General features: G+C 37.5%; 1 protein-coding gene across 3 annotated transcripts in view; it reads left to right on the forward strand.

Moving 5' to 3' along the window:
- Positions 1-18482, forward strand: part of LOC118733374 (protein misato) — a 434582-nt gene that overhangs the window by 268174 nt on the left and 147926 nt on the right. The gene's annotated exons all lie outside the window — the stretch shown is intronic.

The raw sequence follows: 18482 nt of genomic DNA on the forward strand, positions 1-18482 counted from the left end.
TTTTTTGTTTTGTTCTCTCACTATTAAGTTTACAATGTTGCCATTTGTTGGCGCGCACACATACAACTAAACACACAAATTTATATTCGCACACAATACATACAGCTCTTCCTGGGTTGAAATTTCTGATGCCTTGGAATTTTCACCCAATTTCAAAAGCTCGTCTTCTCTTTTACTACATACACTCATCGGCTCAACGCCAACAAGTGCTCACAGCACAGTAATTAAATCATACGCCAAACAAGTAACCGAGCACGAGCAATGAATGAATTCGCTCCATGTACACCTAAATATTCGTTGTAGTTGTGTGGTGTGGAGAAGGAGTTGTAGTGTTTTCTTACTTTCATGAAGTTAAGTGTTGAATTGTTTTCAACAAATTGCCATTTGAGTTAGTTTAAACTGTCTTTATTTCAGTTACAAAGGAAAATTAATAGATTTTATTCACTGAGACATAAATTGGTTGAAACTAGGGAGGAAATTCGAGAGCACTTAGTTGAAAGAGTTATTTGAGGAAAAAACTGCATGTACACTTTAAACTTTTAGCGGCTTTGTCTGACATCAGATTAATGGAAAAGTAAATAAAAGCATTTTAGTACATCATTCAATTCAACCTTGTTTCCGTTTCGGTGGCCTTGTTTGGCGCAGCGCAAGTTTTTATTGTAAAACTGCGTCCGCGGTGATCTAGTGGTTAGCAGTGCGCACTATTTTTCCACAGGACTGGAATCTAGCCTAATTACCGACCAACATCAAAAATAAATAAAAAAAATAAAAAAGTGTTTTCTAATAGCGGTCGCCCCCCGGCTAGTGGACTGTCTATATTTTTGGTTTGTTCGTTTTCTGCATAAACATAAATATCGGAGTGGTACTCATGGAAGTACGTTCTCCCAGGAGGTTATGAGGTCGAATTAGAATTGTCGCTTAAATTAGATTGTTATACATATATCGACCACAGCGATACCTATAAAAAATCCTGTGATTTTCTTTAAATTTATTTGAAGACAAACTGGTCCTGCGAGTTTCAGCTACTTTTGAGTTTATCAATTAAAAACATACCCGGAGGAACAGATACATTTTTAAATGGGTCATTCCATTTAAAAGAACACAAATACAAAAATTTTAATATGCCTTAACTGTCCTTATTGAAAATATTAAAAAAATTAAAATAATCTATAATTTTTAAACGACTTCACAAAAAGTAGAAGCTTATCAATTCATCGGAATTTTTTTATTTATATTTTTATGTATGTTACCCATAACTTGGGACCACGTTAACCAATTTCTATAATTATTTTTTTAAAGGAGAGGGTTACCTCACAGGTGGTCCCATACTAATTTGGTTTAAAACCGATCATTGGATCATGAAGAAATTAACCATAAACTTAAATGTTTATATGAGAATTGAAGTCGGTTTTGTTTTTTGCTTAAAAATTACTTGTTGTATATTGAAACCAAGGCACATTGAACAGGTAGTATCAGTAGAGCAGCTGATTTTTTTCAAATTATTTGGTCTCGAAAATGTCAAAATTTTCAATTTCTTCTCACAAAAATTCTAAATTATTAAAATCTAAATGCCTGTGAATCCGTTTTCCATACAAAACGCTCCCCAACTTGGCTGCACAGCCTTGCAAAGGATGGAACAATGCTTCAAATTTACTAAGAAAGAAAGTTGCAACAATTTTAATTTTTTCAATTTAAATTTTTTATTTTTTTGTATTTCACATGACACGCTTTGATTGAGAAGAAAAAAATTGAAAACAGTTTTTCACACTTTCGATACCAGAAGCAGCAAGAAAATAAACGCATATGTTGTTTTTGCTGTAATGCTACTACCTTTGATTGAAACTTTACTTCACAATGTTGAGTAGTTTTAAATATTTCTATGAAGACTTTATCAACCCAATCTTTAACGAACACGAAAGAAGTTTTTTTACAATAGTTATCTATTTACATATGTTAAAAAAAATATCTCTCACTGTAGTTTAAGTTTCGACGACATAGTTGCAATTCACACTTGATCACATTCTGGAGTAAAAGTTCCTACTAGTCACAGTGGAACAACCCATATGTATATAAGATTAAGTACTTGTAATATTAATTTTCGTACAAATTGGTAATAACATTTTTTAAATAAACTTGTTTTTTTTTTATTTTTTTTCTTCTGGATTGGCACTATATTCCCCTTAGAGATTTTGGCCGAGCCCGAGCCAGTCGTTTCTATTTCGGGCCAACTGACGACAAATTGGATCAAAAGAAGAGGGTCTCATCCGAGGCAGTCAAAAGCTTTCCCCATTTTCTTGGACTTTTGCGCACTCAAACATCCTCTTTTTGCGAATTAGCGTTATGTGAAAAATTCCCGCAGTTGTTAACAAATTTTAATATTAAGCATTCTTATATCTACTGAGTTTCATTGAAATAAAAACAATATTTTGGCGCTTTCACATTTTCATATAGTTTTTCTCGAATTCCGAAATAGTGTAGGTGTAGGAAAGGTTTTCCGCGAATGCTGAAGAGTATCCAACTTGCATGTTTCATTGCATACTATCCAGTGATCGACGGCAATATCATCCGTTGTTAGGGTTAAGTCCAGTACCTCTACCCATCCCGCAAATCTTAGTATTTAATATGAAGTATAAGAGAGACTCACCTCTGTTGTTTATTGTGGAACTACTCCAGATAGTGTCTCGCGTTTGCGTCCAGATAGTGTCTCGCGTTTGTTCCCGCTGATTTCGGGCGATAAAGTGTTCAAGCTGGTCGAGTAGGGCGCCTTTGTTATTAGCAAGTTAGTTCGATGCCAGAAAGATGTGTTGATGCCATTGCCTCTCCACTTTCACCACAGTTAAGTCTGCTCTACAGACAGGACAGAAAATTGCATTGGTACCTTTTTTTATTAAAGTGTGTCCAACATGCAGGCAGCTCTCTGGTAGCAGCTTTTCCTAACTTGGTTTAGGGACTTTTTATGCTTCTTCTTCCTCTTTGCCCCCACCGTTGTTATACCGTAGTTGGTACTACCGGCAACTTTGCAGGAAGACTGAAGTTCTTGGCTGGTATGAGTACTTGGTTTGGCATTCTTAATTATATTTTGTTGTGTTTTTTGTGCTCCCGGTGTACTATGGTTGGTACTACCGGGAACACTTTTGATTGTCTTCTGGCTGGAGGTTTGCTGGAGGCAAGAAGGGTGTCCTCATCAGAAACCGTAACGACGGGGCCTGGGTTCCGATAAGGAAGTGCCAAAGTCATTTGTCCAGTGGTCGTTGCAGTGTTCGTCATCAGTTAAGGTTCTGTTAGTATTTGTTTCTTGTGTTTGTCATTCATATTTTGGTCCCACGAGTATGCACTGAAAGGGTACGTCAGTCGTCCGCATACGAAGTGAAGGCAATTATACCCGTTCACGGTCAGCTATTCTATATACACCCGCTGACCATTCAGCCATCAGCTTGGGTACTTCAATATCTTTTTTTTTACTTTTAGTTCATCACGATGTGGGCGCTCACTTTGGGGAAATTCCATGTCGTCATATAAGCCCCTTCGCCACGGCAAGACGATCAGCATTGAAAGAACCGACCACTCCTATTTTTGTCCATTAAATTAATTGTTAACGCAGAGTGAAAAGAGTGGTCCTACCGACTTTCTTTTTGCAGTAAGAAAAGAACACTATGTTAGAGAGGTTAGAATAACTGAAATTATTTTATCCTTTCATTTTAATAACCTCAAACATATCTCAAATGAGACAACTTCTACCAAACGAAGACAACGAAAAAACGATTTATGTATATTATTTATTGCATGTCCCGTTGTGACAAAACATGTCTGCGACAAGACAACAAACCGTTGGCATTTGCCAGTCATAAGCCTAACACAATAATACCTGAATATGCTGGTATTTAGATTTGTCCTGAGATGCATATGTGGCACATACATACATAAGTACGTATGCACAAACTTATTTTAGTATTATGACATTTCAGTTGTTTTCTTCTTATTTATTCGAACTTTTTTCTAAGCTGAATGATCAAAAGCTATTTAACATAAACTGCGCCTGGGGATTGCATAAACTGCTGCAGGGAATGGCAGTGGCAAGACGTGCAAAAGTACATCAAGCACACAGCACTTCAAGCGCACCGCACGACGAATAACTAGCAATCCCTTAACAGTGGCAGCAACGAGAATTGACTTTAGTCGGTTTCAAATGTCATGCCATGGCAAGTGCATGACATGTCAACTTTGGTTCCATTTTTTTATTTTTATTTTTTTTATTTTAAGCACACTTTTTCTTTTCATTTTATCACAGCAGGATATGTCATTTGTACACACATACATACATACATACATACATATGTACGAGTAAGGACACTGTGGTAACTACTTGATTTTTATGTGTGCCGTGCTGTCGTGTGTTTTTGTAAGTTAACGTAAAAGTGCGTTGTAAATGACTTTATTGTCTGTCTTAGTTGTAGCTTTTGAGGTTTTTACACTGCTTTAAGTGTTAGCTGGAGGATTTCGAAAATCCTTTTTCATAGCCAATTTTCACTTACACATAAAATTAGATGAACTGATATATATACATACATATATGAATAAGGTCAGTTTGCGAAATGCTTTTAAGCTTACCAATCGTCGGTGGCTGCAATATCATATTGACCTTTTGCTTGCGCTGAGATTTTTTTTAAAGCCTTTACTGCAAAGTGAATTTTTATTTTATTACTGTGCTACTAAGTCTAGTGATGGGATTATGTGGTTGTTGAAATTGCATACTTGCAGTAGTAATATATCCATTTTATTTAAAGGGTCAAACATTTCACAAAATCGATTGTAATTTTTCCTACGTTTTTTAAAGTACTTTCCCCAGGCTGTTGTGAAAAAATTTGTTATGAGATGGGACAAATACATAATTTTTAAATTTATAGTCATAAATACAAAACTTTATATAATATAAAACTTTATAAAGCTCAGTAAGTACACTATTAAATAGTTTTGAAAGAATACAATTTTTGGCTGCTGAGAACGAGGCCTTCTCCACCTGGTATTTCCATCACATGAGAGACCTTCCGCGATCCGCGTTGCATTCCTTCAGAGCTGATGTTATAACTGTAGACAGTGACGTGAGATTCGAGACGAATATGCTCTGTCTATTTGTCTGATGACAGATGTTTCGCTTTGTCTTCATTTACCAGCAGACCCACGCGTTTGAATTGCTATTTAATTCCAAAAAAAAAGTGTTGCCCTAGTAAAAATTTGTGCCTGAGTGGGTCAGTTCTGCGGCTTTAATTATAGTAAGTTAATCTATTTAATTGTCTTTTCCCCCATTAGAATAAAAAAATCGTTTTTCATCAAATGGCTCGGCGAGGCCCATCCCAATTCTGACGCAGCTGGTGGTATTCCTCAACGTCATTTTACGCAGCCTTATTAGTTCCGTGGGGATAGCAACTTTAGACATGTCGGCACGGAGGCAATTTCTTTTCGTGCTGTCGAAAGTGGTTTTGAACACGACAAGTAGATGGTCTTATTCTCGCGAGTATTTTCCAATATTTGGCGTAGAGTGAATGTCTGGTCTATGATGGATCTCCTAGGCCTAAGCTGCCTAGTATCCGATACTTTGAAGGGTGATCTTGTGTTAGGCGGCGCGTATGGCGGAGTCACCTTTCTTGTGGATTGGGGATGTAAAGTAGCAGTGTTGTTTTTCAGCTGCGTAATTTCTAGTCGAAACTCGTCTTAGTCAGACGGTTGGGCATCGCTTTCGTCATTATAGACTAGAGGTTCTGGTTCATTCATATACTCCACTACTTTCAGTGCTGCTCCCATTCAATAAGATGGAAAAGTATTCCCTCCACAATTTAGCACGTTCTGGACATCGGTCACTAGGTCAACATGAGCGTTATTACTGGTATTTAAACCTTCTCGAAGTCGCCTAACTTTCTGAGTGGGAGATGTGGTTCCACTACTCGAATTTGTCATTTTGTTGGAGAGTGCCCTTTGAGAGCATACTCGCGTGCGTATCTTGTCGAGAGCAGGGTTTGAACCGCTGTATTTACTCAAAAACTACATTTTCTCTAATGCGTCAGCAATCTCACCACTCACTCATCCGCTCAAAACATTTAAATTTATGTGTTTAAAACATTTTACATGGTATGAGAGCAGTTATGGTACAGCGCTAGCAGGTTAATTAATTAATGTTCTGAGTTTCTTGGCAACGTTTTTTTTAATCAAAGGGGTTTTAGTAACGCCTGCATAGGTGCTGGAAAATTTCGTCTCAGGTAAAAAGTGTAAGATCTGTTTTTTTTTTTAATTTACTTGATTTTGCAAGGAAAAGCTCTGAAATTAAGCAGTCACACTATCATATTCACTTTCATGTGCTCCAGAACTGCACATAGTGTAAATTTGTTTACAATGAAAAATTTCGAAGCGAAACTGCGAAGTATTTTCAGTAATTCGAAGACTGGGAAGTTTCTTTGAAAATTTAGTGGCGAAATAAAGGCCTGCCCAGCATTTCCTAAGGGAATCTACCAAGAATGACAGAAAATCAGGGACCATAACCGTTATAAATTTTATTAAAAAAATCGTTCTTTAACATATTTTTTTACTTTTTTTTTAATTACTCCTCAAGTAACAGTTATTTCTGATTTTTATTTTATAAATCCAAAATATGTAATAATTATTTTTGCTTTTTATCTAAATAATCTGTCGATAACAGTTATTTCTGATTTTTAAGTTATATGTCTTAGAAAACAGTTATCGAAGACTTTTATTTATAAAAGTCATAAATAAAAATCAGTCAGTGACTTTTATTTTTTAAATCATACTTATAAAAGTCATTTGTATCAGTCGTAGAAAACTTTTGTTCTCCAACATCTTCTTAACTGCGAAAAATTATACATAAGTATAACTTAAAAAATAAAAGTCGGTGACTGATTTATATTGATGACTTTTAAAAATAAAAGTCACTGACAGACAGTTATCTAGGACATATAATATAAAAATCAAAAATAACTGTTATATGCAGATTATTTGGATAAAAATCAAAAATAATTGTTATCTTGGATTTATAAAAGAAAAATCAAAAATATGTAATTGTTGTTTTTTTTAATTTTAAACAAAAATTAAAAATAAAAGTTTATTTTCAAATTTGATTCTCGGTGAAAAAAGAAATCGATTGGTATGTATCACTTAGTTGTAGAACATTTCCTTCATATTGAATTTTTCAATGACAGTTTTCATCAATAACTGTTATGTTCGGTCCCTGTAGAAACTCATTTCCCTAAATTCCATATTAAAAACTGAGCAACTATTATTTTATTTTCACTGCCTTTACAATACACTGGAAAGCAGTGTGAGTCGCTGTATAGTACCAAGTGAGCGTTACGTTTCGGCCTGGCATTAACCAAGTTTCTCTATATAATATAAAAGTGTAAATACCTTTTTCACCAGCTCTGGTTAACACTAATCCCCCGTTTAACATCGTTTACCGACTCAAAAGGATATGTATGGAGTCAATTACGTCGATAGAGATGTTTAATTACGACCCAGAGATGGTGAAAATTACCTTAAAACCCATAAATTTCAATTAAAAGTATTACGCACTGAAAAGATTACCTTAATTGGGTTTTTTAGCCGACTTCAAAAAAGGAGGGGTTTGGAGTATTTTCGTTGAATTCGTTGGAATATTTTTTTTAATGTATGTTACTGCATAACTTCTAAAGTTAATCGATTTCTACAATTCTTTATTGGGTTAGATCCGATCACTGAATAATGCTGAAATTAACGGTACACTTGAATTTTTGTATGAGAATTGAAGTCGGCGTTGGTTTTGCTTAAAAATTACTTGTTATCACATAAAACGTTTAGCTTCATTTGCAAAGTTTTAAATTTGTATTTGTCAATGTTATTGTGGCTTGTTAAGATTTTATTTTTAATATTTTTATTGAGCTTTGTACCACGATTGTTTATTAGGAAAAATTGAAAAAGCAACAAAGTCTAAGCGGTAGAAGTTATAGCACTATTTCGGAGATCACCACATCTCCTCATCAGACTTCTTTTTCTAGACTTCAGCAGGGATCGAACCTGCGAGTTCGATGTTCAAAGTCAGAAGCAACAAGAGTTTACGGGATGTACATAGCTCAGTGGTTAACGCTTCTGACTTTGAACATCGATTTTGCTTAAATGCCGTCTAGTAGCTAAGTCGGGCACCTCGTCATTATTTCGTTCCTACACTCAGTCACTTAGTTAATTTATCTAAAAGCTTTCTGCAGCATTTTTTTCGCTTCACTGCAAGACCAACAAATGCACAAATTCAAATGGAAACAAAAACTGCAACTTTAACTGAGGAAAGATAAACAACAAAAAATTACGTTTTTGTCTCGACTTTTCGTTTTCCTTGAAAAACTGCGAATTTGGAACATAATTTCACTGTTGGTAAATATGTACTACTGGCGCATACCTTCCGTTCCTTTAGGTAAACAATTTAAATGGGATAAAATTGAAGTGATATGTTGCCGTTATTAAATGAGAAGCGCGAAGCGAAGAAAAGTAAAATTTAGCCTACTCACTCAAGGAAGATTCTAAAAAAAAAAACAATAATGCAGGGATTAAAAAACTCAATAATAGAATAAAGTGCATATGTGTATGTTAAAAAGGAGGTGCCCCAGATTACTGCATCTTATTTCTAGCTGCATCAAAACCTGCCTTCGTTGGTGACAGTGAGGGTGCTATGAAGCCTTTGGGACAACGGTAACACCCAGCTAAACAATATTTTCGGAAGCATGTACTGGGTTCCACTAGTATGTCCCGGCATCACAATGGGCCTTTGCGGCCTTCGAGTATACTCTCAAAATAGAGTTACTCGTCTTACTTAACCTAGCCAGAGCTATACCTCGGAACAGCAAATCTCTGCCTGTACGGACTGCGCGCTCTCTCCGCCACTTGTGGTACTAAATAATTATAAATACAAACTGGAGAACTTCAACCTCAATACTTCTAAAATGGATGGTTGGCGGTCAACAATAGAGGCCGGCAGGAGTACGCACTTCACCGCACTCAGATATTGTACCAAGGTACCCCCTGATATGAGAAGTCCAAAGGCTAGTTGCTTTGGTACAAGCCGAGAAGCGAAAATTGCGAATACTGCGCACTCAGGAGATAAGTTCAGCGCCCAATGAAAAGCACTTGCTGAACTAGCTTCGGATGGGCACAGGGCCGGTAGCATCAAGCACTTCATCTGAGCACGCTTCATAGGGCGATACGATCAATAAGATCTCGGAAGTCTATTCAGGAGCTCATTTTAAAGTTCATGAAGCCTTAAAAATCCCATACCGGTCACACCCTCGGGTCCAGTGAAAATCTAGAAAATTCTACAAGGTTTTGGGCGATTGGAGAATCATCAATAATATCACCAAATCGAAAAAAAGGCGAGTAGGCCTATCGAATTTCACGAAAAAGATGCCCAAAATGTTACATATGTGTGTATGTATGAGTGTATTTTAAAGAATCTCCCGTCGAACGTTCAATTAAAATTTTTATACCCGAGCGCACTTGTGCACAACGGTCACATAACGGTTGTTTGTAACAGGCAAAACGAATCGAGATAGATATAGACAAATGTATACATAAATGATCAGAATGAAAAGAGAAATCGATTAAGCGGTGACTGTCTGTCCGTCCGTCCGTCTGTCCGTCCGTCTGTGCACACGATAACTCGAGTAAAAATTAAGATATCTTAACGAAACTTGGTACGTGTACTTCTTTCGGGCGTAGGACGGATGGTATTGAAAATGGGCGAAATCGGACAATAACCACGCCTACCTCCCATATAACGGTAATTTTCAGAAATACGAAAAATGCGATATTTTAGTAACTACTGAAGATAATTCACTCAAAATTGATATTTACAATGAGTTTTAGACGAAAAATAAGAATATTAAAAAATTTTGGCAAATGGACGTAGCCACGCCTACTTATGGTTACATGTGTATATCTTGGTAACCGCTGCACCAATTTCTTCCAAACTTGGCACAGTTTTTGGTCTTGCTACAACATACCAAATGGCCGAAAATTTTTAAAATCGGACAATAACCACGCCCTCATCCCATATAACGGTAATTTAGAAAAATACGAAATCCCCGATAAATCAGTAAATATTAAAGCTAATTTATTCAAAACAATTTTTTACCAAGAAATACGCTTAAGATACAATTTTGGAAAATTGGCGTGGCACCGCCCACTTATGATCACATATATGTATCTCGCTAACCGTTCTAGCAATTTGTACCAAACTCGGTATGGTTATTGTGCTTGCCACATAAAAGTAAACCATTGAAAATTGTTGAAACCGGACTAAAATTACGGCCGCTTTTGATATAATAGTAAATTTCAGAAATGCTTGAAATTTCAATATTTTGAAATTTAAGGACGCTAGTTTACTTAAAATTTATACACGCCGGCTTATCATGTAGCGGTAGCTTTCGGAAAGGTGGAAAACATATATTTAATAATTGCGCCGGATATACTTGTTTCATTGAGCATCGTGTATAATGGCAAATATTTTTGAATAACAATTTACGTACGTATGTTAAGTAAGAATACTTCTGCACAGATATACTACAATGCAATTCACTTGCTGTCCAATGTATTTACTTTGACATGCATTTCTTTGCTAACAATAACACCAAAAAAACGCCGAGCTGTCACTTCGTTTTCTGATTAAAATCAATCAGCGCGCAACTCAACAAGTCAAAAGGCGATGAAAGTTGTAGTCTGCTATGTATGTTTTATGGCAGTGAGCATGCAACATGAACGTGTGTGTGAGTGTATGTGCAAGTCGATGAATTGAAGCTGGAAAATCGCATTTGCTACACCCACATATGACAAACATATACGTACACATATTTATGTATGTACCTGTATTTACCGAAAAGCTACTGTACCTCACTCAACAGAACCGCAAGTCATTTAAAATGACAGGGGCGTGAAACATCGCATTCATCGTATCGTATTCTATGTATGTAAGTACGGCACATATATGTACATTAGAGTGGTCCAATTTTTGTATGGGGAAAAAAATTTCATCCTAGAAAACGGGGCATCCCCTTAGTTTTTTCCTTTTGATATTTGTAGTATCTATACAAACTTTAAATTTTCTACTGTAATCAATACAGGGTGCTCAATGACCTTGAAATGTGCTACAGGTGATTTTTATAAAAGGCTACTGTTGCCATGACAACTGAAGCTGGTGATATTTTTTTAGATAATTTAAATTGAAAATGTTCTTAGGTTTCTTAACCAATTGTTTTATTAATATTTGTACACAATACTTCTATATAGAGTAAAATATGAGCATCATGAGTACCCTCCAAATTTATACTTAGAAACGTAAAATTTGGTACCAGCACCTCGTTCGACAAGAGCAACAATTTTGGAAGGTGCCCCAAACTCTAACTCGGAAATTTTTTTTTTTTTTGGATCACTCCAATGTACATGCATGATGTATGTATGTATATTTCCCCATGACTGTAGGAATCTATGTGTATTTACTGTGTCGAAAAGATAAAATGAAGCTCGAAAGTGAACATTAATTTTTGTGGTTTGCAACGTCTAGGCGAAATGGTCCAAAGTAAGAGGTAGCACTTACTGTGGCAATAGAATGTCTGTCAGCTAGAAAGAAAGAAAGTAACCAGGTGTAAAAGACGCAAATACACGCATACATATGTACATATACGAATCACACATACGATAACCTTACATCCATTTCTATTTGTGCTTTTAAGTGGAAATGCTACATCCATTTGCTACCTCAAGAGCTGTGTATTTTGCCCTAAGGTTTGCTTTCGAAAAGGCCATGTGTGCGTGCGCTTGTATGTTTGCTTAAAAGTGTGAACGTGTTTACACAAAAATAAGATAAATGTCAGCGATGTTAAGATAAGTGGGAATTCCCTTTTGTATTCATGAGATACTCGTAGCAAACAAAGTGAAAATGTTTAACAGTTAACAGTACTTCCTTAGTACTGCAAAGTGGTGTATCCATTCAATAAAGAAGCATTCTAGATGGGTAGGTATACACATCTGTATGTATGTAAATATGCACGTATGTGTATGCTTACTCACCAAATATATAAAAAGAAATAATAAGCATTGGCGTTAACAGAAATAACAATCAGACGCGGAGAGAATATTGAATTTTTTTTTTCAACCAACAAATGAAGTAAAATAGGACTTGAATGTTTCAGTTGAGTGGGAGTAGTACCTTGTCAGGAGAGGTGTAATTTAAGGCCAAGTATTAGGCATATTTGTGGAAAAGGAATATATGTAGTTGAATGCGAGTATTTAGGCAACAATTCGGTGGTTGTTTCCTGATATAGACAGAGATAGGTATGATGGGGGATAGCATGATTGAAAGAGTCACCATCAGTGTGGTATTTTCTTGCCTGTTTTGATGACTTTAAGACAAATTATTCGTTGTTTAGAATCTATCCGGCGTATGGCTATTTTTCCGCTCTTTGGGAACAAGTTATGACGATACGCGCTGGCAAAAAGCTGCGCGACGTGAAAATCAAACGTCACCAGATATACCCTTTCTACGTGAGCAGCGCTATTCAACCAAATTAGGTTAGATGAGTTTTCTCAGCAGTCTGGAGGCGGCTTTATTGTTCAGCTTCGCTCTGGCAGCTAGTCAGACTTCGTTCTTATTTCCAGAACCATTGGAAAGTGTGACGCGTTTGCGTGCAGCCGACTTTTTACCCGTAAAGGGCGGTGGTGTTGTCCGCGCACGACTTCCGAGTTCCAGTATCGCCTCCAGCCGGAACCTCTTCAGATCTGCCCATAAGGGGTATTCTCGTAGCTTCGTTGGGTGTGGACTACTGGCTCCACAAATCTATTGTCTGTGTAGACTGCGCTTGCGACCCCAACTCCAGTTCCTCGCTGTCCACCAGGGGTTTACAGCTGCTGCCACTGGACGCAACCTCTACAGTTGTAAACCGTATAGGCTCCTGCTGGGCCGATTTAGCGGCTGGCCAAGATGCCATCTTGAGATTTGTGTTAATCCACCGAACGGTCCACAAGTATATCTACCGGCTCCCCGCGATTCTTCGACAGTTGTTTGTAGTCACATAATCATCCACAAGTCACAGATTCTTCACCGACAACTGTCAGCGGTACCTACCGTCTCGCCCCTGTCGCTAGCGAGCTAGCTCTTTTACAGCCTCTTTCTAGCGTCTTCGAAGTTAATACATTGGAATTCATTCATAATTTTTGTTACCTAAATCTCCTTAACATGAACAGTGACATTTAAATACACTGCAATAAAATCTTCGGGCTTTAAGTAATCTACTTTCAGCAGCAACTTCCCTCCTTTCAAAAACAAAACAAAAAAAAAACATTAAAAGTCAAATGAAAATCCGAATGCGGGAAAAGTAAGCAAATGCAACGACTAAGTTAAATAATTGCATCACTTAAAAGTAAATCAACAAGATATGAGAGTTGTTAGCCGAGATGGCAAACGACAAACGCGCCAAGGCAAATGCCAGACGATAGTCGGTAGACATGCTAAGGCAAGTAAGTGGAGGCTTTTGAAATGAGTGTTACAAGTACCATAGCGAAGATCCTTGACTGAAGGTAAGCTGTTGCCTACAAAGCCACCGCAAACCAAACCAAAGTCACTTAAAACGATGCAGAAATTGCTTTTTGTGCCAACACACGAAAACGCACACACACACACACACACACACAGCTATAAGTAAATGAACGAAAAAGTGACATTTTAGTCACCTGCAACATTGCTTGCAAGAAGCCCGCATGCAGGCAAACAAGCAGACGACTTTACCGGCGGTGGCGGTGGAAAAGTGAAACCAAATTCTCAGCAAATAACTTCAAGTACCTGAGCACGGAAATCCGCACAAAGGCTTGTTTGTCTGGCTACGTTTTCGAGTATATGTGTTTGTATGTATGTATGTAAATATGCAACAGAGTTAGCTGGATATGCAATTGAGGCTTTGACGCTGCATGCAACACCGTACAGTACAGGCATTTCGCTGTGGCGACACGACTTGGTGTCACGAGACATTTTATACACACGCGCGCGCATCGCTAAGAAGGTAGGTGCCAAGAAGCAGCCATTTATTGTTGCATGCAACAAATAGCTAAACAAGCGCAAATTGCCGGTGTAGCAGTTTTCACATTCTACACTTGGCGAATATTACAACGTGACAAATATTCGTGATAGTTGGTAAGTGTGCAAGTTTATAAATATGTATGTATGTACACCGTGTATTTGCATGTTCATGGCGGTACATAGGTGTATTGAAATGCGCGCAAGGCGAGATGACGCGTTAATATGTGTTTTGTAATGTGTTGCAAGTTGGTTGCAAGTATTCGTCCGCTTGTCTGTACTTGCTGCTAAAACATATGTTTGCTTTACGATTTGAAGGAGTACGTATACTTATGTATATGTGCCTGTGTGAGTGTTTCCATATTTGCGACAAATTGTCACCTCGAAATGGCATAAACGCTTTTAAAGTGGAGGACTCATGTAGAAAATACGAGCGCTTTGAATTGATTGTCGTCGTGATTTCTTTGAATATCATGCGGCTTTCTCCTGTTTCTCCTACTTAGCATAGATAGTATGATTGCTTGAACATTGAAGGTTTAAGATCCGAAAAGTGGAGTATGTATGTATATTAGCGTGGTCCTTAAATGTAGGAAACAAATTTTTACATAAGATTTCCTAAGCCTCAACCCCTACGTCTGTCTATGCTACTATAGTCGAAGTTACCACATATAAAGTTCAGAAAGCGTCTTAACGGACTCCAATCGGGACCAAAATATATATGTCATATCTACGACTTTGTAGTATCGATTTTGAGTATTAAATAAAAAAAATTTAGTTCTTTGAGTCTTCATAGAGGCATCTGACCTTTGGCCCCATTTGCGACTCGCCTTAACCGACTCCAATCGAGACCAAAATTTATACGTTATATCTCTGACCGTGGTATTACCGATTGAGGCGGTGAGACTGGAAAAATATCGTTCATTTGATTTTTTTAAGGGCCACCCTAATGTATATGTTCGTAAATTTTCCGATGCATTATTCCTCTGTTCGTTCTCATATACGTTATCGATATTTTTAATGGTATGTTTATCGAATCCTTATACATACACGCATAGATCAATTATTAAGTAAATGCCCTCAAACTCAGCATTGTTCGTCATTCCGTCTCCTTCGGTACCCCGATAGCAGGGCCATAGAACTCGCGTCCACGTTTTTGTGCCACATAGAAAGTATGTTTAGAGTTTTATAGAGTGCGAGTGCTGCATGTTAGAAGAAGGTTCTACATTTCGATGGCCTGTCGAGCTCAAAGTACCACCTGCTGGCAAGTGTAACTCTTCAATGGATCTCCTCCCTCTTAATCATCAACCACAAGCGTTGAATAATTTTTGATTTTATTTATCTGCACTATGTCATTGTAAAGCTTATACAACGCAAAGGTCCGTAAATCTTACTCAGAGCCTCTCTCGAAAACTCTAAGAGCCACCTGGTCAGATGGGCATGATGAGTGTGCTTTCACGGTGCTAAACCGAAACCGAAATCGAAACCGTAACAGTTATTTTGACATGACTAGAACGAAATTGAAACCGTTTCAAGCACAGGAACCGGTTCCCATCGGTTTCGAAAAAACTATAAAAATCAGCGGCAGGATCTGGCAACTACAAACTTGTTTTTCTTCAGCAGTACAACTGTGCCGTTACACGATCAAGAATTCGCTTTCAAGTTGATCACACATACTGCTCATCAAAATTCATTTGAATTATCAGCTGTGACGTAAGCTGCACGCAACTGGATAGTCAATTTTTGTTTCAAGATGTCGTCGTCAAGGAAGCAACTTAAACTTCTCGCCTCGTTCCCGTACACAGATTTAACTGACATAAAATGTGACGAAATTCTGGAGCACTGGAACACAATAAATGGGATAAGCCTGTTTGACTTGACTATCAAGTTGTAAAAGTGCGAGTGTGAGTATATTGCAACTTGGAAACAAGTTCTTGATCGTAAGTTAAGAAAAAAAACAAGCAATACTTTGCGTCCATAAGTTCAAAAAATTGCTTTCAATTTGCTCACACGTATGAGTAGTCACACTTAGGGGATGTCTGTAATTTTTCATATTTTAGTAAACCCACAATTTTCTGATAGATATGGCCGGTACTGTACATAAGATGTGATTTTAACAATGCAAACAAAATTTGTCTTGCTTAAACGAAGAATATTTTAGTACAGAAATTGTGTATGTAAAGCTTTGGGTTTGCCATATTTTATGCCACGCAATTTTAAGCTTGTGACGTCTTTGAAAAAAAAAAAGAATTTCAGTAAGCTTTCCACCCGATAACGCGAAAATCCGCAACGCTTTACCAACACGAAATTGTGTTTACTTTAGCTGGGTGAATTGCTTAAAGTGCATTTTGGCAGCTCAGTTTCTGGCTTAACTATGCTTAGCTGATTGTTGACGTTTGCTGTTACTGTTTGCTGGTTGCTTATTGCAGCGCTTATCCACTAAGATTTTTTTTTTATTATTGTAGTATTTCAGCTTGAAACTGGCGCAGAGTACACTGCCAACCCTGCAAACCATATTTTCAGAGTATTCTCCATTGTAAAGAAATTTTAAAGAATTCGTTAAGATTTAATTCGATTTTTTGCCGAATTTTCTAAAATGAAATAAATTACGCACACTTCCATTCTTTTACGAACTTTCGGAAGAAAATCTGTGAAGCAACGAAAATAATGGTGCTATGTGAAGAATATCTTTCAGAATTTTTCCAGAATTTTCTTTATTTTTCGTACAGAAATTTCTTTACGAGTCCGTGTCAACCACTTCATATAATTTTCTTTGAAAATTCGTAAAAAAATCGTTACAGAAATGAGATACTCCTAACGATTTCCTTAAGATTTCGGGAACTTTGGTTTGCAGGGAAGCTATTTTTAGGCAAAAAAAAACCCCAAAGCTGTGGGGCAGAAGGGTGAGCGAAATAAACTTTAAAGAAATCAATGAAAACACAAAAGAGGAATTCATTGAAGCGACGTTTTTTTAGAAATTAACGTTTAACTTATTTTGATTGAAATAATTTTTCCTTAAATACCCAATTTTTGATTTCAACGTATAACTCGAAAACTAGATCTGTAAAGATAATATATTTATATATTCCTAATTAAAAGCTGGTAAAATATATGAGGCAACAGAAATGGTTTAAACTTGTTTGTTTGGGTACCAGCATTAGGTTAAAAGGCAGCTCTTTGATCTGCTCTCCCACAAATATATTGTATTTTCCATTGTGTTACCATACCTGCAAGCCTCTGCTGTTCACTCCAATAAGTTCCTCAGAAATGTTGATGAAAAAAGGTCCGAAGTTTTCTTCTTTGCCTTACTAAAGCAGGCAGCTGAAAAGAAAATGCTGAAATAATTCCACCTAGTCATCTTCCATAAACCTGCAATTCCCGGCAAGGATACCTATCAACACCGGTTGTTGGCGCCTAGATATATGCAGTAGCTCCGACTAGCGATCGGAAGGACCGATGCTGAGCTTAACTCCGGTCCAGTAGCAGTTAACAGGTTACTACAGGCATTCCTATGTCCGCCATCTCAGTAGAAATACCTCAAGGGTCCCCTGCATAACGAATTCATCAATTATACGTGAATGTGGTTTGAGACCTAAATCACTGGTCAGAGTGCACTGCTGGCATTCTACGGCCGGTATCGAATATAGCATAAGCAGTCCCAGTGCCCTAATTTTCGCTTGTCTATCAAAACTGATATTTACCATCTTGCGTAGCCCCCTTAACAGCAGCCATCTCTGTCAAGAATACGCTGCAGAATTCCTGCAAATGCTGAGTGTTCGTTCGGCGTGTGGTTGAAGGGTAAACCAGCGGACAGCCTCATATGGAATGTTTATAGGTACGACGCTAAAAATAGCGTTAGGCTATTTTTGCAACGTTTCGTCCTAGAAGACGCTCCTCTATGCTCAAGGGTTCAAGATGGGGAAAATGCAAAACACGTCATGTTTGTTTGCCCATGTTTATTGATGATCCACTGCGACCAGACAACCTAAATGACATCATGTTCCGCTTAAAATATGCTTGCAATGTAGCAATTATGGCCCTTGTAGAGATACGCCAGTGGTAAAGGCGAGAAGAAGCTAACCGCAGAGGGCCCGTACGGGACTTTTTCGGGTGGGTACAAACAAAACCGAATAGGGTGGGTGTTATTATCAGGACTGCAAACTAGCTCCCGACAAAATGCCTAACTGCAGTGCAGAGGGATTTATTTATACTTACACGGTCGGATTTTCAGTTCGGGTTAAAATCCCACGCTGACAGGATTAGGCATTCGATGCTTCCTTGGTTGCTCTGATGAGTAAATTCGTATCTTTTTGGGAACACTGCGTTTCTTCAATAACTTTCTACCAATTCCCTGGTGATAGATTTTGTCATTCATACCCAAAAAGAAAAACACGCA

The sequence above is a fragment of the Rhagoletis pomonella genome, unplaced genomic scaffold (assembly GCF_013731165.1).
Source record: "Rhagoletis pomonella isolate Grant_MI unplaced genomic scaffold, Rhpom_1.0 Rhpom_scaffold_00002, whole genome shotgun sequence".
Lineage (NCBI taxonomy): Eukaryota > Metazoa > Arthropoda > Insecta > Diptera > Tephritidae > Rhagoletis > Rhagoletis pomonella.